Source organism: Nyctibius grandis, chromosome Z (genome assembly GCF_013368605.1).
Source record: "Nyctibius grandis isolate bNycGra1 chromosome Z, bNycGra1.pri, whole genome shotgun sequence".
NCBI lineage: Eukaryota > Metazoa > Chordata > Aves > Nyctibiiformes > Nyctibiidae > Nyctibius > Nyctibius grandis.
The window spans coordinates 87,117,771-87,139,813 of record NC_090695.1 but is presented as its reverse complement, the minus strand read 5'-3'; the positions used below and the strand labels follow the sequence as shown (position 1 = coordinate 87,139,813).

The window sequence follows — 22,043 nt, the reverse complement described above, 5'->3', positions numbered from 1 at the left end:
TTGTAGATTAACTTCTCCTTAATACACTGTAGCTTAGAAAGGAAACTTCAGCTGGGATGCTGCATCTTGTCTTCAAATGTTAACGCCCTTTGCCTGTCAGTTCCTGGCCTGACCCTCCAGCACGCATAACGCACAAGCTCCCGTGTGCATCCCTGTAAAGAACAGAAATCAAGCTGGCTTCTTGACTTCTTATGGCAAGTTCATAGCAAACAGGCCTGACCGTGAATGCAATGCTGAGTCTGCTAGGGCATCAACAGAAAATATAGGTGAAGAGTTCAGGGAGGGCAGAGGCTGAGGTGGCTTGAGCAGGTGAGTCTCCACGGAGCAGCTGGGCAAGCAGAGTGGTCAGTGAGGCAACTTGTGGTGTAATGATCGAGAGTAAATATAAACAACAGGAGTAAGGGACAGAAGATGCTAACTGAAGAGGAAGCAGGGGAGAATATTTTGTTTCTGACAGGCAGTCAGTATTTATAAAATAAAAAGCAAATGACAGAGTAAACAGTTCTTCTTTAAGGCCTTGTTTTCCTGCTAGAATGGAGTTTGGGTTATTTTAAGGATGCCTATTGCATGTGAAGTAAAAACACAGAGAAGACAAGACATATGGGTCTTAAAGCACCACAATTTCCCTGGAGCTTACCTTGCCGAAAAGCTCAGCTTTTCTGTGTTTCTACTTCAGCACAATCCATATGCATTATTTTTCCTGAAGTAAAAAAACTGTATCCTTTTGACTGTGAAGACAAGCGATCTGAAAGAATGAGTTTGAGAGCTGAGTATTAGGTGACTGCCTCAGGACCAACGGACAGACACCCTGACTGACCCTAAAATATTTGGTAGCTCTGTAGCTTCTATCTGATTTCATGCATTAAAAGATTCCTCTGCTCATGATAAATATAATCTTTCTTTAGAAGGAGTGGAACCTGAAGACATGCTAGCCAAGAGAAAAAATGATCTGCAGTGACTAGATGGATTATGCCTCCTGCCAAGCTGTTCACTGATGACTCCTGCACTGGTATGAAGTACCTTGCTTCCTAATAAAGACAACTAAATTTCACCTACAGGCAAATCATGGGAGGAAGAGCCTGGAACTGTTTCAGTATCAGAGAAGGAAGAATGAACATAAGAAGATAAGCCTGCTAAAGGCTAGCTCATGCCAGCTCTCACTATTTCATTAGCCAAGTGAAATAGCCAACTGGCCAAATTAAGAGTTAAGCAATACCTGTTCGGTAGGGTTTTGGTTACGCCTTCCAGGAGTACAAAATGGGAGGTGATTACAACCTGGAGCCGACTTACTCCTTGTCCATGACCTAGTGTTCCAAGTTTGGCTGTGAGGCTCTGGAACTCGTTTCTCACCCTGCTATTAAGAATGCTCTGGATTTGATAACTAAGTTCGGGGGCTAAATCCTCCCCCTGAGGGAAAGGTGGAAAGATGTTTGACTAAGTTCTTGTTGAGAAGGTTGTGTTAGTGCTACATTTACTACACTGTGTTATTGATGAGTGTATGGCGATTTGGGACTTTGTTTTCATTCTTTCAAATCTCTGTAAAGTATTTGCAAGGTTATTTGTATCTGTAATTAGCATTAACTGAATTCTAAACCCTAACCACGGAGGGGGATTTGTTTCGTTATGACCGTTTTTTTTTCCCTGGTCTTGCTGCTATGATTTATCTGAGAACGGCAAAGATGTCCTCAATTCCTACGCTTTGCAAACTGAACAGAACTTATCTGAAGCATGACTCAAAATTACAGATGATTAAGATAGTGAGAGCACACAATAACTTGTCAGAGACCTGGTATGAAAAAATTGATCTTATAAAATAGAATGACTGTATCCCGTTGTATGGTAAACAGCTTTAAGTGAAAGGCAGATCACATGCTTTTGGTTTGACACATTGGTGTTGCATTGCTCAGTTTCCAGTGGGCATTGCGACTGGACATGAGACCGTAAAGTGCAAAGGAGCACTCTGGACTGAAGCATACCTAATATGCCACATATTCAACGGGTTAAGGGTATTTTTTCTCCTATTATTCTCTGCTACAATCTGATTGCTCTAATCATTAAGAACCTGCTTCTAATTTCCAGGCACAGTTCATTCATGTCCAGCCTACACTCTTTGCGCTTGTGCCAACCATATCTTTTAGATTAAATAGTTCCAAAACACAGTCCGGAAGCTGGAACTGGAAATCAGGATTGCCTTTGTGATGTGTGGAGCTGTCCTAGCCTAACTCATGCCTTTCTAATAGAGGTGACAATATTTGCCCTATGTCGAGTACGAGCAGCCATCTAATTATTTAAGAGCTGTTCAAGCCACCTCATCTTTGCTGCTGCACAGGGACATATATCACCCACTTTTACTAATGAATCACATTAGCTGATACATTTCCCCCCTACACACTCATTTCCTTGACTCAAATCGTGTAAGAAATTGCACTTTGAATACTTTAAATGAATGAAAAGTGGTATAATAATGCTGTGCTATCAAGCAATTCTTCTGTTTTTTCCATCAGGACTGCTGAGGGGAGTGCTCAATCCCTGCAACAGCCCAGAGCTGTGTCTGAGTAAGCAGGGGACCAGCCATCAGGAAAGGAGCGAGGCGGCAGCAGAGCCCCGCAGCTCTGGACCACCTCCTGCCCTCCTCCCACCTGCGAGATGCCCCTTACTGGCCCAACCCAACAGCAGCGGCCTTGGGGGGGTTCCCAGCCCTGCCTGTGTCCTGGGAAGGAGCCAATGCTGCCCTGCTGCCAGCCACCCCGTGCCAGGGACAGAGAGAGCAAGGTAGGCACGTGTGCTGAAGATGATTAACTGGTCATTAGTAATTGTACCGAGGGAAAGGAGAAGGGGAGGGAGACAACTTGGCGTTTAAGGGGAAGCTGGAACCTCTCTTGTCTCCAGCAGCTGGTGAAAAAAGCAGCAGGCAAAATCACATTTTCTAACTGTGATAGCTGAGGACACACATACGCACACTCACATGGAGGGTCCCCCAAGCCCATAATTGAGTATTGAACCAACCTTATGACTGTGGACACAGGTGGTGACGTATCTCCCATAGGCCATGCGTTTCTGTTTGGGAAGAGGAGGGAGAGAGGGGAAAAGAAGAGGGATGACTCGTGAGTGCTGAACTTTTGAGGAAAGCACAGCTGTAATCCCAGACCGTGTGACTGGAGAGATTGCTCTGAACAGGGCTTACTTACGTAGTGCTTTCCCTTCATCCTCCTCTACCTCAACAGTATCAGTCAGTTTTGCCACACAAAGCAACAGAGAAAAGATATCCAGGAATAAAATCAATGTTTTAAGCAAGGGTGTCATCAGTCCTATTACCGTGTATCCTACAAAGGGGTAAGATCTTGTGTGGAACAGAAGTGGACAGGGAGGTAAGATACTCTGGAAGACAACCATGTGTTTGATGTAGGCAGCTGGTCACTTCATATTGTGTGACCTGTTCTAGATCCCCTGTCTCAGATCAAACACTGTGTGTTATAGGACTGCTGTTTATTTTTCCTTGTAAGAAAAAGCCCTGCTAAAATTGGTTTGTGGCAGTTTTACGAGAAGTTGCACACTGCTGTTTCTTACATGAATATGGTTGGCTAAAAGAGTGGATGGTTCTGCCTCCTGTAAATCTCACCCTTGTGATGATACAAGGACATGCTTTGTCTGGTACCTATAAGTGGAAAAAAACCAGGAGGAATTCAGTGCCTAAGTTATCTTTTTAAAACGATGTTCTAAAATACTGTGGTTTATTATCAGCTAGGAAAATTGTGCACAAATGAAAGCATTGCTAAAACTCTGGTGACTGGGTACTGGATGGAGACAGCTCTCTGCCCTAACATCTTTCAGTGACTCTTGTGTTTCTAGTAAAGTCCGTGACAGTTAACTGAGAGTTTATCCTCATCATGGTCTCATCACCTGTCCTGCTGCAGCTTCTGCTTCAGGCCCTGTTGCAGCAGCTCTGGTTCATGCAGGAGACGCCAAACACACGCAAATGATGCCACTACGGAGCCAGGCGTGGGCTTCCTTACCGGCTTGCACCACAGCTCAGTCCCTCATCCTTCCTCACTGCAGAATTAGGGAAAATTTATCAGGATTATTCTTCTGCAACTTCAGCTGGTTTTACTGAGCTCTCTGCCATGTCATCCCTTCTCTAACACCACTTTCGCTTCGCTATTGCAATTTTTTTTTTGACAAACGGGCTCGGGGCCGAGCGTGCCGGTCCCCGTGGCCGTGACCAGGGAAAACCCCGCGTGTGGCGAGGCGCGCGGTGCGGGTGCCCTCCGCCGCGGGAACGGCCGGGGCGAGGCGGTGAGGTGAAGCATAAAAAAGCAAAGCGCTCGAGTCAGTACAGCGCTCCCGAAGGCTGCGCCCCCCGAGCCGGCCGGACCCGCGGGGAGCGCTCTTGGGCCGGGCCGGGGCGGGGCGGTGGGAGCCGCCGGGGCGGGGCGGGGCGGCCGCGGGAGCCGGCCCGGCCCACCCGCCTCATAGCGCGGGGCGCGCCGCCCCCGCCCGCAGCGCCGCCCGCCCGCCGCGGCCGCCGCGCCGCCCTGCCCGGCCCGTCCTGCCCGGCCCGAGGTGAGCGGCTCCCGGCGGAGGCTTCGCGCTGCTTTGCTGCCGTTTGGGGGTTTTCCCGAGTGAAGAGCGGGACCGGGGGGTGAGGGCGGGAGGGGCCCTTGGCTCGGGCAGCCCCGCTCGGGGCCGGCACGCCGGGCAGGGGAGGGGAGCCGGGTCGGGTGCGCCTGCCGGGGGTGCGCCGTGCTCTGCTCTCGCCTCCTCCGGTTCGGTGGATTTATTTCACTTAAGATACTAGGGCTAGTCTGCTTTTGTTTTGGTTTGGTTTTTTTCACTTAGGGACTGGTGATGTGTCATTGCTACACTCGGAATTGCTTATTTTATAAATCACGAGAAGAGCAAGCATGCTAAATAAGAGCTTTCTCCCACTAGGAAGAAGAAGCTCTTAACAGCACTGGTTGCTTAGAGGGATGCTTCAAAACTTCTTACGGAGTCTTGCTAGAGAGTCTGTTGCTGTGGCAAGAACGGTCGCTCTTACAGTCAGCACTGTTAAAACTGGGGAAAACAGCCCTTATTTTGTGTTCCCTTTGCACGTTGGATGTGTATGCATGTCACTTCTTGCTCTCGTAGAGAGGCCTCTGAGCTTAATTTTTGGATCTGTGCCTCTGAATTTGGCTTGTAGGGAGGGGATCTGAAGTTCTTTTCTGACGCTGTTTTTGCTGGAACAGCAGAGCTACTTCTGAGAAATATTTGCAGAACCTTCTGTGGTGCCAGATTTGATTTCTTGGAGAGTCTGAGGAAATTTTGAGGCTGCTTTGACATGACCATTCTGATCATTATTTGTTGTGAGGCTGAGAAGGGTTTTTTGACTGCTGTTCTTAACCTTCATCATCTGATCATTATGTTATGTTTGGCAAACATATTTTGTTTCCTTCTGTTGATTATTAATAATGGAAGAGAGCAAGTTCTGTGAAGGTAGCTGTAGAAGGCTTGCACTTTCACAAATGCAGCTTAATATGTCATTAAATCTACAGAGGCTTAACTAACATGTAGTAAGGATTTTTTTTTAAGAAGTATGCATACATGAAGACTTTGTGTGTTTACAGAAAAAAAAAATGTGTGCGCCAAAGAAAATGTAGGAAAGATGTGCCTGTTCTGTGGCAATGGGTATATTTTGATGTGCTACGTGGGGGTGTAAAAGTAGAGAAACCACATTTCTTGCGAGTGGCCCTTTGCAGGGGCAGAGCTGAGGCTGGAGCTCATCCCACAGCCCTGTGTGTGTTGTGACACGCACTGTGACATGGCCAACCATGTGGTTGTGCTGCCTCTCTGTCCTCCCGTGTCCTGTGCATCTGCTTCTGGCTACAACTGCCCTCTCCACTGCCCTGAGCTTCTGTTACTGTGGTTTGCCCATGGTTGTAAATATTTTGACCAGCATCATCCCCTTCCCTACTTGCATGCATATAAGCACAGAAATATTTGCATACAAGTAATTTGAGAGTAGCCAGATAAAGCCAGGCGATGCTGACTTCTGTCTTCTGTTACGACTGTTGCGTTTTGGGTAGTGGTGTACTTTTGGTGAATGCAGTCTTCAGATAGACTTGCAGAATTAAACACACCATGACTATGAACATATATACCACTAGTAAAGCTTCCTTCCAGCAAACTGCCAGACTGCGTTGGTATGACACTACACAAAATGTGGTTCTTTGGATGAAATGTGGTGTGGGGGGTTATTTCTCGGTGATAGGACCAGCAGGCAATGGCCAAGGTTGTTCTTGGTGCTAAGCCTGGCAGTGGCAGAGGGAAAGAAGTCCTTCCCCTGTTTCCATTTTGCTGTGAGTGGGCTGTGGGGTGCAGAAGCAGTTGGAGCCTGCTGGTTGTGGCTAGGGTGGCTGCATGGTGAAAGCTGCTACTGATTTCACCTTTTTGTCTACTTTTGTCTCAAGTTTCTATCAGGAGCCAGTTTTGAATCGCTGCCCATGGGGTAGACTCGGCAGGGTTTGATAATAACTGCTTGCAACTTGGAAGAAGGCTGTTGAGGTTCATCATTTGCAAAATTTAATGAGATTGTAGCTGTGCAAATCTATTCTGGATGTTGGTGGCAAGAGTTGATGGTTAATCTGCCCCTCATCTGGAAGGTTTCTGACAGAGACCAAGGAGAGGAATGGAGTTTGGAAAGCACAAATCCCATCAACTTCCACCTTGGAGCAGGGGAAGGGAGCGAGTCGGTGTGAGCAGGGGATCACATCCCTTCCCTGGGACTGGGAGCTGCCTTCTCCTGGGGGCTGGCAGGCAGCAGGGCTGGGAATGGCACTCTGCACAGCAGAGGGGTGGCAATCTTTGAGGAGGAAAAAAGGAGTGAAACTGCATGTTTTGCTTTGTTTTGGTTTTTTTTTTCTGGACGACAGTTTTAAAAAAAACAAAACTCACATCCTGCCTTTTGCAACAGGTTGATGTGGAGAACCAAACAAAAAGGAACAGCTGAAACACTGTGTAGGGAAATGAGCGATGCAGAGTGGTGATTTGGGTTTGCATGGTGTGTCACTCTCCAGCATAGCTCAGGTAAAATGAAAAATAGAAAGCGTTCGCCTGACTAGGTGCTTTCTCTTTTCTCTCGGGGCAGGGTAGGGACAGTTGTTTTGCTTCCTTCTGTCTCAGTCTAATATTGTCTTTTCCTCACGTCCGAGGCAGCCCCCTGAACAGATCCGTAATCTTCATTTCCTCTGCCTCCCGCCCTGATCTCTGCTCATTTCCGTTCATCGCTGCCTGTCCGGATGGTCTCTGGGGGCTGCAGGGGTAACTCGGAGCCCGGGTGAAGCAGCCATAGCCGTGTGCTGCTCTCTGCTCTTTCAGTTCTGTTATTTTATTCCTCTGAGCTGACCGCTGCTAGCTAGGTAGCAGTTTCAGGATTTTTCTTTGCGGCTGTTCACCTTTGCCGTGACACGCGTGTGGATACAGCTTGTGTGACATAACCCACATTACTAGGAAAGTGCTGGACGAGGCAGTGAAGGGTGTCTGTGCAGCTAACAGGCAGTGCTGCATACATGGCGTGGAACTCTCCCGGTTGCAGCATTGCTTCTTGCGCAGCCTCCCCTTTCTGAGAACAAACAGCTGCCTCTTGGTTCTGTAAACAGGCACGAGCAAGATCAGTTTGGAGGAAGACTTTGCTTTTTTTCCCCTCAGGTAGTTACTAAGAAATAAGACATAAAGGAACTGAAGATGCAGAGATGGGAACCACTCTGTCATGAGGTGGCACCTCAGAGCACCATCCCCACCTCGGTGGCAGCTGTGAGGTGCATCTGGGAGAGGAACTGAACTGCCGCTTTCTTTGTCTCTACATGGTGCAGGAAGACAGTTTACTTTCGTTTCTGTCATTTTTGGGGCACGTGGAGTACATTAAAGTGGTGCTTCTGTTGTTTGCTCTCCCCCAGGGAAGCTGTAAAATACCACACAAGTCAAGTTGCATCTTCTCAGGCTTGGCCGTAGGGGTAACGGGTGAATGGGGCGTGGGTTCTGCCCTGGGAGCTGACCTCGCACTAATGGACAGAGCTCCAACAGCCTGGAAAACCCCCTCCCGCGTCAGTTAAATCAGGTTTCATTTTTGTGGTTCCTCTGATGCTACAATCTTATTGACTGATTTCAGAGGTTTGCTGGTTCTTTATTTGCCGTTGGTTTCAGGCGGTTGCACAGCTGCTTTTTTCATTTGGTCAATTTAAAATATAGATAAATAATGAAGTAACCTAAGAAATCCGTTTTGAGTAACGATTGAGTATCTTGGAGGTAATGACACTCGCATTAAGAGGTTGCTGCATTATTAATGCAATTTGGAAACTGAATAGTAGTCCAAAGGCAACAAACATTAAATTTTTGACCCATTATCCATGGTGTGAGTGTTAGGCTCCGCAGGCTAATCTAGCACTTGCCTTGAATTCTGCATTTCTTCAGGGAGCAGCTGGAGATAGGGTGAAGGTCTCGACAGATGTTTAAATGTTTAAATACTAGGGTGTTTCAAGGACAGCAAATGTGAATTTGGCCTTTGGGTTCTTGCCAGGCTGTTGGGGCAATAATTCTGTTGGTGCCCTGTGACCACACATTTCACCTAGCAACAGGGTCTGGGGAGGTAAGCTTGGGGTTGGGCTGCAGCCTCCCTTTGAAAGGTGATCAGATAGCAGAGGGATAAAGGCACAGAGGAAACAAAATAACCTGCAGTTAAACCCCTGGGTGGTTTTCCACGGAGAGCAGCGCTGCAGGGAAGGGCTCTATTACAGTTTTCTGGAAAAAGCAAGTAAGCCTGAGTGCGCCGCGTTGCATGGCCGTGTTCCTTACCCCGGTGGCTCTGTGCCTGATCTGATCACAGACTGCTTTGTGCGGGACGAAGGAAAGCAGAGAACCTTGACCTGGTAGTTTCTCTTGAATATTAAACCGCGCTGGTCCTTTGCCGTGCCTCATGAGTAGCATATGACTTCAGAAGTGGAAGAGCATTAAGAGCTAAGGCTGATCCCAAGAAGGAAAGCAAAGTATGTGTTGGTACTACTTTAAGTGGGAGCTCATGAGCTAACACGGTGGGGACTGCTGTGAAACTGGGGTGGGATCGAGTGTTGACGGTGCTGCAGCCATGAGACGCCAGCGTGCAGGAGCTGTAGCAATGGGTCTGTGTCTTGCTCAGCTGTGTGTAGCGTGCTGTGTGTCACAGCAGCAGTGGTGTATGTGTGCTGTGGTGGAGGACAGACTGCTGGTTGGTGTGGAGACACAGCTGTCTGCTGCAATTGCAGCTTTTTGATGACTAACAGTAAAAAAAAAAAATTCTGAGAATCGAAGTGTGAACCTTTGCTTCCGAAAGGCTGTTTATGCAGTTGACTGTGTAAGGAGGTTTGTAGCCACCCCAGCATCTGACGTTCACCTTGCCTTCCCATGCTGTTTTTGGGCAGGGTGGGAGGTGCTCTGTCGTGGCGGCTCTGCCATGGGGAGTCACCCTGCTTTCCTTCAGGCACGACTGTGCACCTTAAAACTTTTCCAGGAGCACTGCTTTTTCCAAGGTTTCCAACTCTTTGCCACTTGCTATTTAAGAGACTATCCAGACAAGTAGTAGTCTATGTCCAGGAAATAAACATTTAATCTTGCCTGTCCAGCTGGGGAGGAATTTTCTTTTTATGTTAGTACTCGTTTAATGTTTGGTTTGTTTACATTGTGCAGACAGTCAGGTTGACCAAGGCACTCCAGTGATATGGACTGTATTGTTTTATGAGCTCCTGCCTTCTCAGTGATTACTGTTTGGTGGCTTTCTCTTTGTGATAACGATTTCAGAAGGCTAGTCAAAGCATTTGCTTGTTTTCAGTTATGTCAGTCACTTGATTCAAGTAAACCACAGTCATGACTGCAACTTCTTGACAGTTACTTAAAAGGGTCAATGAAACTGCCAAAAAGCAATGAAATTGCCAAAAAGCAATGTAAGAGAATTTCCTGTTTACAAAATGTATACCTGTTACTGAGGTGTAAAATGATTTGAATTTTTCCACCCAGCTCAGCAAGGCAGTGTCTGTCTGTGCAGTGGCGTGTCCAGATCAGGAGCTCTGCTGACAGCAGCCAGGAAAGGCAGAATTTACTCAGCTGTGTAGATTGTGACTCTGTTTCCTCCAATATTTGAAGAAAATCTAGCAATGGGGATTATGAATGTGGTGATAGCCTTTTTATAGAGCCTCTTTGTGATGGAGACTGGTGGGAGGAGTTCTTAGAGTATTTCAAAGTGTTTCACTTGGTGGGTTTTTCATTTTACTGGTAGGGGAGAGAGTAATAGAGTTAATATTGGTATTCACTTTCTGCTTTATGTTGTTATGGAAAGTGTGTCTGAAAAGTGATCTTACAGAAGTGTCAATTTCTGAATAAATATGCGCTTTGTTTCCATGAAGGCTGCTTTTCCCTATCCCAGAATCTCTGTCAGAGTCCTAAATATTACTCTTGCTGATGTTTAGAACACAGGTTCTAGTGGAGAAAATGTATCTTTATATGCATCTGTGCACCTCCACTGTCTTCTGATACATTATTTTTTTAAATTTTATTTTTACTTTTCCCTACTACCAGGTTAAGCAAGAAAGGTCTCTGTCCCTGGGGACATGAGATGCACTGCAGTGTCTTTTACCCACAGTAGCAAGGACTTCAGGAAAGAAGCTCACTGCTGGAACCAGGCCAGGCTGAATCTGGCAGAGCTGCTGTACAGGCACTGCCGGCAGCATCCCAGGGTCACAGTGTCATCATGCTGCTGCCTGCAGTCAGTTTTTCACACGCTGACCTTTCCCACTCTTCCATCCCTCAGGCTTTTCATGCAGACAAACCTCTCCTGAAAATCCCCCCAGAGGAATAAAATAAGAAACAAAGGTAGTGCAGAGCTGTCTTGGCATTTATCACAGCCCTGTGTGGAGAACAGTATTTTTGCTGGACATTTGCTTGGCTGGTATAATTGGGGTCTGGGATCCTAACTGGATTTGTTCTTAAACATTTTAGTGTGGCTGGGCTGCAGTGCTGCCTCTGGCACAGATCCTGAGGAGGAACTCTCTCTCTGGTGCCCCACCAATGTGGAGCCATGCAGCCTGGGATCTCCTGGCCACCAAGACCAGGGTGAACCCACCAGACATGCATGCACCTGGTTTCCCAGTGCCATGACATAACTTGTTCTGGACTTACGGCTTGCTCCTGAGGCAGGCGGACGTGCAGGCTTACCTGAGGTTTCTTAGATGTGTAACACCAGGTTTTGTGCAAAACATTGGTCTAGATAAAAATAACAAAGGCACTGTTACACATTTCCCTGCCTTCGTTTTCTCGCTGATCTCGAATCTCTCTTTGTGGGTTGTGGGTCTGTTCCAGCTTCATGTCACTCCTGTACAGGCTCTTTGTGCATTGTGTTAAACCCTCGTGGGAAGGACTGCACCCCAGTGCTGTGTGCATGGGGCTGCTGTAGGAAAGAGCACCCCTTTCCTCCTGGCTGCTAGCGTGACTCCTGCCTGCTTTTGGCAGGAGAGGCTGTGGGTCCCACCTCGCAGGGTAGGGTGCTGGGCTGTGAATGTTGGATATAGGAAAACACTTCCCCAGAGAGCCCTGTGTGAGAGGGTGTGCTGAAGATGCATCTCCATCCTTGGCGTGTCCCGTGGTGTGCGTGCAGGGCTTGTTCCCAGCTGGGCTGCTTGCCCTGCGCTCTGGGTATGTGTGGCAGGCAGAAGCCCAGCTTCCTTTTGGGTTTCATCTGTCCCTGTCGAGACTGCCAGCTGGCTGTCAGTGCCCCGCTGCTTGCCTGTGCCCAGCCCTCAGTACGTACGGTTTTCTAGGTTTGGCCGTTTTCTTGGCTCCTTGCAGGAGCCCTGGCGCTAACTTGTGGGTCTGGTTACCCCGTTGTGCTGCTGGTGTGTGCCTATGTGTGCGTGGGAGGCTGCTATCAGCTCCCAGTGAGCAAATCTGGAAAATGTTAACTTCTTAAGGTTGTGTAACTGTTAGCACGTGGCCAAACAGGTAAATTGAATCAAAATAATCTTTCATAAAGGCACTCACCGCCGTTGCTGTGTGCAGTGTTTGCTCTGCTTGTGTCCCCCATTCCCTCTGTGTTTGCAATTGAAGTAGATACAGCTCTTTGGGGTAGTGACTGCTGTAATACAATGCTGAGTACAATTTTCTATTAAACATGTGCTTCTATATTGATTTTTAGTTTTATACCTGAAGAACATACATGCCTCAAGTTTTGTCTGCCTTTTTTCAACTCTAACAGTGGATTTTTACCTTCTCTGAAAAGCTTCTGTTGCCTGTTCCCTTGCTTTGGTCTGTGTTGGCTTTTGAGCATTAACACAGTAGATGTAAATAATAGAGACAGCATCCGTGATTCTGGACAGCTCTGTCCTGTTCCGTGTACTTCCAGCACATCACTGGAGCCACGGCTCTCAAAATCACAGCGTGGTAAATAGTTTTGTTGATGCGTAAGTAGGCACGAAATCCAGCCTCGCACACGTGCCTGTGCTGGCGCTGCGGTTTTGCAGGCAGTGAAACACAATACGACTCCTTTTGCCATTTAACTGGCTCTGAACGCAGAGAGTGGATGTGCTGAGCAAGAAAGACTAGTTTATGCTCACATGGTAATTGGGGAAAGCAATCAAACTCCCTGTAGGTCCATTTTCTCATTAGTTGGCCAAGAACGATGCACTGCCTGCAGTAGACTTGCTGGACTATTGGTATTGTAAGCCATTTTTGAGACTAAAAAGAATTTTTTTCCTAGAAGTCTAAAGTTCATAATTGGTGTTTTCCAAACTGGAAAACAGGCCAAGGGGATGTGATGGAGGATTTGTATAACGTGTAGTTTCCAAAGGGTTCAGGGTGTTTATGGAAGCGGCTGCTGTCCCTGGAGCAGTTGTGGAGGCTGTGAGCTGTGGGTGTGTGCTTTGGCCGTATTACTATGCACGCAATCACAGATTTGATTACACCATATAGGGACTACCTGTTTGTCAGTGCAGGAGACCACACAGATCTATCTGAAGCAGCTCACAGTGGGGACAGTTGTTTGTGCTGCCAAGGCTGAGCTGAGGAGAGGTCTAGAGATGTAAGGTAAAACGCCAACATTTTCTGTTCTGGAGTAGTTTGGTTGTGTTTGTTTGCTTATGTAGTCTCTGTTTTGCAAGTAGTTTCGTTATGTAAGAAAAAACAGGTTTGTGCAATGTGTATATTTATGCAGTGCTTGTCCTATAGACTTTAGTTAAATTAAGACAATTTCACCTTGAGAGTCAAGAACTAAGCATTAACTTTATAGTGCTGATGAAGCACTTGCCTGCCGGTGGAGCGTGAGTGTGACTTTTGCTTGTGAGCGGCATTCACGAATGCAGAGTGTGAAGATCCTTTGCCTCAGTCTCCTTTTCACCAAAAGCAGCACAGAACTTCTTGCAGGGAAGTTTTTTGGTCTTGGGACAGGCACCTGGGCAGCGGGTGTGCTGTGTCCTGCTTGCTGTGGCGGGGCAGAGACGTCGGCCGTCGGCGACGCTCCCTCTATGAAGCTGGTTTGCAAGAAGTCTGTTTTCAGCTCTCGTTCCTCTCCAGTGGTATGACCCAGACTGGAGTGAGACCGACTCTGGATTTGAGCAGGGAACCAAGGCTGGCTGTCGTCAGCCTGCTGAACTGCTGCGGCTCAGCCAGGGTTTTGTATCCAAAGGTACAGACACGGCTGGTCCTCACCACGCTGCTGCGAAGGAGGTTGTGATCTCTGCTTTAGTGCTGAGGAAATGAGGACACTGAGGGGGGTGTCAGGGTCACAAGCACAAGCTTGAGTACAGCATGGTGAGATAGACTGTAAATCGGGTTGAGAAATATGGTGGAGGGAAGAAGAAAACAGGAATGCAATTTTTAAATGGGCCAGTGATACATAAGCATATATATATGAACTTTCTCCATTAAAATTCAGGTCTTTCATCCCATCTCCCATCTTAAGCGTGTGTAAAAAATGTTCCCTTTTGTTTGATTTTAATGGAATGTGCATTTCTGTGCCTCTGAGTGCTCTGTCAATTAGCACAGGCTGAATATGCATTTCTCCAAGCCGTCTTTGCTGGAGTGATGAAGCCAGTCGCTAACCTATCATGCAGGTGAAATGTACTTTTAAAACTTTGCTGTGGTAGAAAAACCTATTGTGGGTACAGCTACTTGTGTAGGGAGCAGTTGTGCTGCTGGAGCCTGTGAAGTAGGATGCAGGTAGGAGACTCTGGGACAGGATAGGACAGGAGGAGGCTTTAATGGAAATCCAGAGCATTTCTTTGTTGCCCAACAGAAAGTGAGAATTTTCTTCGCTCATGTGTCAGATACAGAGGATTTTCTGTTTCCTAAAGTATTTCAGTAAGTTGTCATTGCTTGATATTGATGCAGGTTCCTAATGACATCTCAATCACAAACCTTTTGTTTAATTGTTTTCTGAGAGATCTAATTGAAATATACTCAGGTTATTAGATTAGGATGCTTTAAAATTTGTATAGGAGGTGTCAGGCAGTGAGACTGGGAGATGGCCTGTGCATTGGGATAGCCAGAAAATACAGCCAGACCTGGCAAAAAGGGATCTGGGGCCTGTGGGTGCCTTGCGGTACTGGTGTGAGGATCAGGTTATTTGTGAGTGGTTTCTGACTCGCCATCTGCCTCTTGCTGTAATGTTGGCAGATGAAATATCCTCGGAGGATTATTTTTTCCTTTGCTAATACTTGTATGCCTCATAAATTTCCATGCTTATAGATCTTTGTAATGTGAACTGTTTTCCCCCATTGAAAATGTTGATTAGGGAGGAAACACAGTGAACTAATTGTTCTGAGTAACACTTGAGCCACATAAATATTTCAGGGGATTTCAGTAGCCTTAAAAGGCTCAAAGTTGCACATGAACAAACTTAACCCATAATCATGGCTGAAGTTTTGGGATGTGAGAGGAGGCTGAAAAAGGGAGAACTTTTCAAAAGTGCCTAGGGATTTACATATGTGTAACTATTCTTTATAATAGTCTGACACTGTATAAGTCCATTTGCCTTGTAGATGAGCCTTAAGTTGCTTAGACATAAGACAAAACCAAAACCAGCTAACTTGTTGACAAGCTAAATCTTTAGAAATATTTGATACTAGTCGGGTTTATTGTCTAAGAAAGAGTAATGGCAGCTGTTTAAGTGACAAATCAGGGAAGTGATTTAGAAATACTAAGATGTGTTTTTAGAAGGCATAAAGTTTCTCTTTTGTACTTAGAATTTTAAAAGGGGGGGTAACACCAGAAAGAAGCTTGTAGCTGCTCTTGCTCTCTATCCCATTTATGTCACTTCTGGTGGAAATTTAAGTTTGATTTACAAATAAGCCTACACCCTTCCCTGTGTGCTCCTCTGAGCTAATGCTTCTTTCCCATCCAGTCACTTGCATATGATGCGCTTCCCTGTCCTTCTCTTACCTTATTTGCTATGCTCTGTCTTTTGATGTCACTGCCCTTTCTTAATGTCCTGTAAAAAAGGGCTACTTCTCACTGTTCACTAAAAGGAGATGTTTTTTTTTCACATGACAGTTAAGCTGTGGGACTCTGTGCCACAGGATACTATGGGTGCTAAAAGATTATATGAGCTCAGAGAGGGCCTGAAAAAACTCGTAGGAGGTTATTAAATACCACTATGCAATGTTTAGTTTGTCATTTATTTAAACCATACATCCAGGATGCTGGAAAGATGTTGAGGGTAAGCACACTGTGTACTCACCTTGTAATTAACTCTGCCCTAGGCAGCTGCATCTGGCTACCAGCATCAGACTGAGTAAAGTCATCCTGATTTTCCCCCATTTCACTGCACAAGTCCTTTTGTGGTCTCCCTTCACACTTCCCTATCTCTTTATTACAGCCCGTCTGGGACATGTGAAGACTAACTTATATCTGGGGAAACCAGTTCTTGCTGCTGGAGGTGACGTGTTGTGTACTTGGCTCCAGGGAAAGAGCGCTTGGAGCAGGGCTCTGGGAGTTGGCGTATGTGTTTCTGCTCCTGGTTCTGGCAGCACAGCTGTTGCTGGCAGCGATTTTGCAAGCAGCTGGGCAGTGCTGCGACACAGTGTCACTGTGCTGCTACAGAAACAACCGGGTTTGTAGACTGGCAGTTCATGTGGGAAGCAGTTGGCAGACTGAAAGCAAGGCAAGATGCCGGGTGTCACAGCCCGGGCTTGTGCTGGCTCAGCATCATGATCTTGCTGGTCCAGGAGTGATAATTTGCGATCTGCCTGCAGCTGTGCCTTGGAGTGGCTCAGACCTGGGCCGTTAGCTGCTCCAGCAGCACGTGGATGGGTGTAACAGCTCGTCCCCGCTGTGGTGATTCCCACCTGGTCCCACCACATTTGGTTGGGGAGAGGCTGCTGTGTCCTCCCCAGGTGCAGGCAATGCAAGGGCTGATGTGCAGATCTGTCTCCCAGACTTAGTTCAAGCATGGCTCTGTAACCTGTGGATTTGCATGAGCAAGGAAATGAAGCTGTACGTGCAATCTTTAGACTTACTGGGGCAATTTCAGGTAATGTTGCATCTCCACTGTATGATGTGGCTTGGTGCTGGAGATGCCCATGCTCGCCCCACAGGAGTGGGTTTCAGGGCACACACAGGCTAATGCTGTGCAGACGGCAGCTCTGGTACAGAGCACAGCTGAGTCTGTTCCAGCCTTAGCCTTGGGAGTGCTGTGAGCCCACCCTTCACAGCACCGCAGGCTTTCCCCCTGCTGATAAGGCAGGGTTTCCCAGAGCCGCTGCGACAGCACTTTTCCCTTGCTGTTTCCATGCCCTTCTCACACTGTTCTCATGGCCTCATGCCTGCAGCCATGATAGTGTGGGCATGGTGGGTGCTCATGAGAATCCCAGCTCTTCCTTCTGTCCCTGCCTTGTTGTGGACTTTTTGGTTTGCACTAGAGATTACCAAAGCAAAGTGAACAGCATTGCAGGTGACGGTCCTTTAGATACTTGATGACATTAGCCAATAATATATGTGCACAGGAACTTAAGTCACTGGGCAACACTTGCACCTGATTAGCATGTACTAATTATCACCATCATCTTCAGCCATCATCTTCATCCTTGCTTGGGAAGAGCTCCCAGAGGAGGATGCTTGCCTGGGACCTGTCATTGCTTGTCCAAGCTAGCCACGAGCCGGGGAGAGTTTTCAATCTCTTTTAATCTGTTCTTTAAACAAAAAGAATTAGCTAAGTGAGATATTGTAAGCAGGCTGCAGTCTTGCACTCGTGCTGTAATAGAGTGTGAGGGGAGGTGTGCTCGTCTCAGGACAGCTCTGTGCTGTTCCCAGCTCTGCGACTGCTGCCCAGCATTGTCCCGAGGAAGTTACCTTACCGCTGGGTGCTGTTGTGTTCTGCTCCCACTGAAATACTTCTTGACAAGATATAGGATGAAATACGGTCCTCCTCACATTCCTGTGCACACTCTCCCTTTAGGCAAATCCTAGCGAGCCCTGTCACCTGTGGCAGCCAACACACTACAGCGGGTATGGCCTACTGTGTTTGCTTACAAGTGCAGGACCCTGGCTAAATCTGTTCTGGGCAATTGGGAGCGAGAAATTTATGCAGCATCAGTTATGGCAAATACGTGATTTCCAGCAAGAGAGGATCTTGATTCCTCTGTATTTTTGATAGAATGAGCCACAGGGTATCACCATATAGCCTTCAGTATAACCATAAACCAGCTGAAACACGTACCTAATCTAACTGTCCGCTCTGTTCCTTAACCTAAATGCATTTTTTTAAATGCATCTGGCAGTTTACATGAGCTATGGAAAATACGGGACTGTAAGAAGACCTCATCTTTATCAATATACTTTATAGGCTGCTGCTGACTTAGTTCCCATCCCACCCCTTTGTGTGGTCTCTGCTGTGCAGGGCTGGTTTGGGCTGCTCGGGCAGCATTGCTTTCAGGCACAGCAAACTACTCGCCGAAGGGCAGCCCCAGCATTTGGGGAGACGATGTTCGCTGCTGAGACTGCTTGGAAATAGCTGTTGCTCTAAACTCAACCCTGGTTTAATCCAAATTAATTTGTATGCACAGATAAGCAATAGGAATTTTCCTTGTATTTTCCTTGCCTCATAATTGCACTTCTAGTGGACATGGGGACAGTTGGGCAATGTCCTGGTCTCCATTAACTGCCAAATCACTGCAGTACGTGGGCACTCGTCTGCAGCCTCTAGGAGCGTAGTGTTTATACCGTAATCCTTTGTGTTGACACATCACATGCATGTTGTAACTCCTCTGAGTTTCAATGTTAATTGAAATACCAGTATTAATTGTGGAAAGTTAGTCACGCACACTAAGCGGGAAGAGGGAGCTTTTTGAACCAGCTCTTTTGTAACTGTGTGTGTTTTGTAAGTGCTTAACTCTGTGACATGGGAGGAGTGCTGGGATGCTCTGCGGCGCTGGGATCCTCGTGCGCGCCGGGATCCGAGTGCCAGGAAGCGCTTTGGAAAGAAACTGCAGGTGGGAGCGGTACCGTGGCCTGGTGCTCAGGGGCCTCGGAGGGGTGCCAGGGAGCTGGGAGCTGCTTTACAAGAACTGGGGGCACCCCTGGGAGCCAAGCACCCCAGTTCCTCTCATTCATCCAGGCAAGGTAGTGCGAGGAGCAGAGGGTCCTGGTGCCTTTGCTCTTTCAGTAGATGAGAGCAAGGGACGTACTGTTTGGAAAGGGCGCCCTAGAACAGAATCAGTCTCTGTAGTGCTCACTGTGTGCCATCGAGCCATGTTTTTTCTCTAGCTGAGAAGAGCTTGTAGCTGTCAGCAGAAGAGCAGGCAAAGCTCAGGGGTTTATCTGCATGGCTTCCTTAGAGAATGAAGAAAACGCAGCTGTGTAGAATAAATTTGGAAACCAGGACATTTAAAAGTGAGTCACTTAAAAAGAGTTCTTGACATTGTTTCTAAATCCAAGGGAAGACCAGAGAACAAACAGATTTTCAGATGTCCACATTCCTCTTGGAGGCTGAAATGAAAGAGCTAACTTCCAGCAAAACCCAGCTGAAAGCGGCTACTCTTGGGGTACAGAAACCTTGCCCTCTCTTTGAGGAAAGTCCTGGTTTTCCAAGCATGCGTGGCCAGTGCTGTCCTGTTCAGAGACCATCGTGGTACCTTCTGAAAGCAGCTCCACCAGACAGTGTTGTTTCCAGGCTAAGGAGGCTGAAAGAGGTTTTTCTCTGTGCTGGAGCACTGGAGCATGCAGAGCGGTGCTTCCTGGGGATCAGCCCTGTGCCCGCTGGGGCTGTTGCAGTGTCGGTTGTGTGAAAAAGAAACCGTCATAGATGGAGAGGTTTCCTGGAGTCTGTCACCCTGCCCCATCCGTTTTGACTTTTTTCCAGGCATTTCCTTTAACTAGAAGTGAGACTTCATTTCTGTGGTAGTGTTGTACAGGTCAGAATGGGTAACTTCCCCAAAACTGCTATTTTTAGGGTGTTCTTAGAGGTATGGGGTAGACTTAAAGAAGAATAGAAAAAGAATGTGTAGCTATGTAGAGAAATGATGGTGGCACTTACATACACCCAACCTGAATTACTTCAATAGATTTTTTTTTTGGTAGTATTTTATGGAGAATTTTAGAAATTTCTCCAGCATCTATTGCACTCTGTGCTTTGTAGGTCACCTGTTACAGATTACATGTTGGGGTCTCTTTGTGTACACATGGGCCAATTGTTCTGAAAAAAGTATGGTAAGAAAAATTAATATATTTTTGCTTTGAAATGTTTAAATTAGTCTGTTGTTTCGATGATGCTTCTGTGATTTATTTATATTTTAGTTGGGTGCATACCTACGGTCTAAAAAAAAATGTAAAAAATCATGTTGGTAAAAGATAAATGATGCATGTTGAAATAAGGGCACATTTAAGGGTAAGGTGGCACGTGGTTGGAGCTTCCTAAAGAGCCTGAAAATATCACCACCTTGCGTCATGTTACATTCATTCTGTAAATACCCGAAGGCAAATATTTTGCTGGCTCAAGCAGAAGAGAGATACTGTCTGTATTGTCCCTCATCTCTGTTGTAGCTGGGATCTCATGCTGCTGGGATTTTTGTAGCTATGATTTGCTGCTATGAAGTCCTGGCTGCCTTCACGAGGCACAGCACGCGGGATGCTCGGGGGGAGCTCGCGTGGGGTGCTCCCTTAGTGCTGTCTGGGGTTTGTGTGACTTCCTCCTCGCCATGGGAAAGTGGAGAGCAGTGGCTGGACTGGAGGGACCGGGGAACTAATGGAAACAGGGTGGGAGGTGGTGGGCTCGTGAGAGATGTAAGCAAGTAGGTTTGTTCAGCTAGTCACAAAGAGGGGAAGGTATTCGTGGCTGCTGAGGAAGGGCTGGTAGGCAGCTGTATGAGTCCCAAGGGTGAGCCTTGATTTGCAGAGGTCAGTTCAGAACCCAGGATAACATCTGAAAAGCGTCTTAGAAGACTGCCAGTGACTGCATTTGGAAGGCAAAACTTCTGCAAAGAGGAAGGCTGGGGGCATGGGGTTTCGGTTTGAGTGTTTGCTGTAGGCTTCCTCCATAAACACCGCCCAGCCTCGGAGTGCCTCCAGCTCCGTGTTCAAGGGGGGATAGCGGTTCTGCTCCTTCCAGAGTGCTGCCATGGAAATGAGTTAATCCCAGTATGAGCAACGTCAGGACAGTGGCCACACCAGAACAAACTGAAATAGCTAAACTCCACCTTTGTCTTCGAAAAGGTTCAGATGAAGTGATCTTCTGCACTGAGCAAGCTGAGCGGAGGTTTGCAGGAGGCTGGAGCTGCTGTCATCCCACTGTGTGCAGTGCACACGGTAACACTTGGTAATTCAGCGTCCGACCCTTCTCATTGCGTCTGATTTTCACAGTTGTGGGAGAAGCCCCAGAGGCAAACGGATGTGCCGGTGCACTTGAAGTGATACAACACTGCAGTGATACAACATACATGTTGCTGAGCTCTAGCGTAGCCACAGGCTTCCTATTGCTGCTCGCTTGCATCCCCTCCTCTTCTGAGCCGTACTCGCTTGCTGCAGCAGGTGTGAAGTCGAGCGTAGCTGCTCCTGGCTGCCTCCAGCTGCCTGCTTTTGTGTGTCAGCTCTCACCGAGCTCTGATCACGATTTAGGACTTGTGTAATAGAAATTATGAGAGTCGACGCCATTCATCTACTTTGGCCGTGGGCAGAGAACAAAAAGGGTATTTGTACAGTGAAATGGCACTGAATGTTCTACATGAGTGTTTTATTTTATGTTTACAGAGCAGAGGGCACAAGAATAACATAAATGGGAACAATAACATACATTAGCACACTTCTAACTCCATTTAGCCTTCTTTGTTTGTAAATATTTTTGTGGTTCATCTGTGTTTTAAAGAAAGGAGGGAAAATTCTCCTGCCTCTCTCCCCTTGTTTGAGGAAGGGGACAAGCAGTACTTTGTTGTTGGCTCTACTATACTGCTGTGGATGGATGAATAGCTCTGCAATTGCATGTCACCTGACAAGCTGGTTTATGTTTAGATTAGGAGAGAAAGCGTGTGATTCTGAAAGCTGCATTTTCACTTGCGCAAAGGCCAGACCACGTGTGCTGAGTTATCAGAATGAGGGTTTAATTGTTTTATTTTTCCTGTGACTTATTAGAGTTGTAGTCCTGCTATGTCAAACATGCATTCCTTGAAAGCAAGGCACCTGAAGGAGAGAGGTCTTTCGAAATCTGAGGAGACTTCCTCAGTACCAGCCAGCACAGCAGGTCTCTGTGGAGGAAGAGGAAATTTGGAAGATCCCGTCCCTTTAGCGTTACCATCTTGGTCTCAGCTGAACGCTGTGCCATGACGCTGGGCAGGGCATTAGCTTGTGGGTGGCAAATGCCATCCGTATTTGAAACGCCATCTGTAAAGCTGTGGTTGTGTTTTCAGCTGAGTTGTTGCTCTTGAGAACAGTGTGGAAAGCTCAAGCTGGTACACGAGGGAACATGACTATCCACTTCTACCTTCTCAGCACCCTGAGCAATTAAACACAAAAGCCTTTGTTCCCTGGTGACTTCATTCTTAAGAGGCCTTTTTAATTTTAGTCCTTAG

The 22,043-nt window shown here is 47.0% G+C and overlaps 1 protein-coding gene across 1 annotated transcript in view; it reads left to right on the top strand.

The window, feature by feature from the left end:
* The first annotated feature begins 4,505 nt into the window (after positions 1-4,505).
* The window catches only part of CARHSP1 (calcium regulated heat stable protein 1), a 36,343-nt gene continuing 18,805 nt past the window's right edge, over positions 4,506-22,043 (top strand). The window contains exon 1 of the mRNA XM_068422252.1: positions 4,506-4,560. The gene's annotated coding sequence lies outside the window, so the exon portion shown is untranslated. The remainder of the gene's footprint in view (positions 4,561-22,043) is intronic.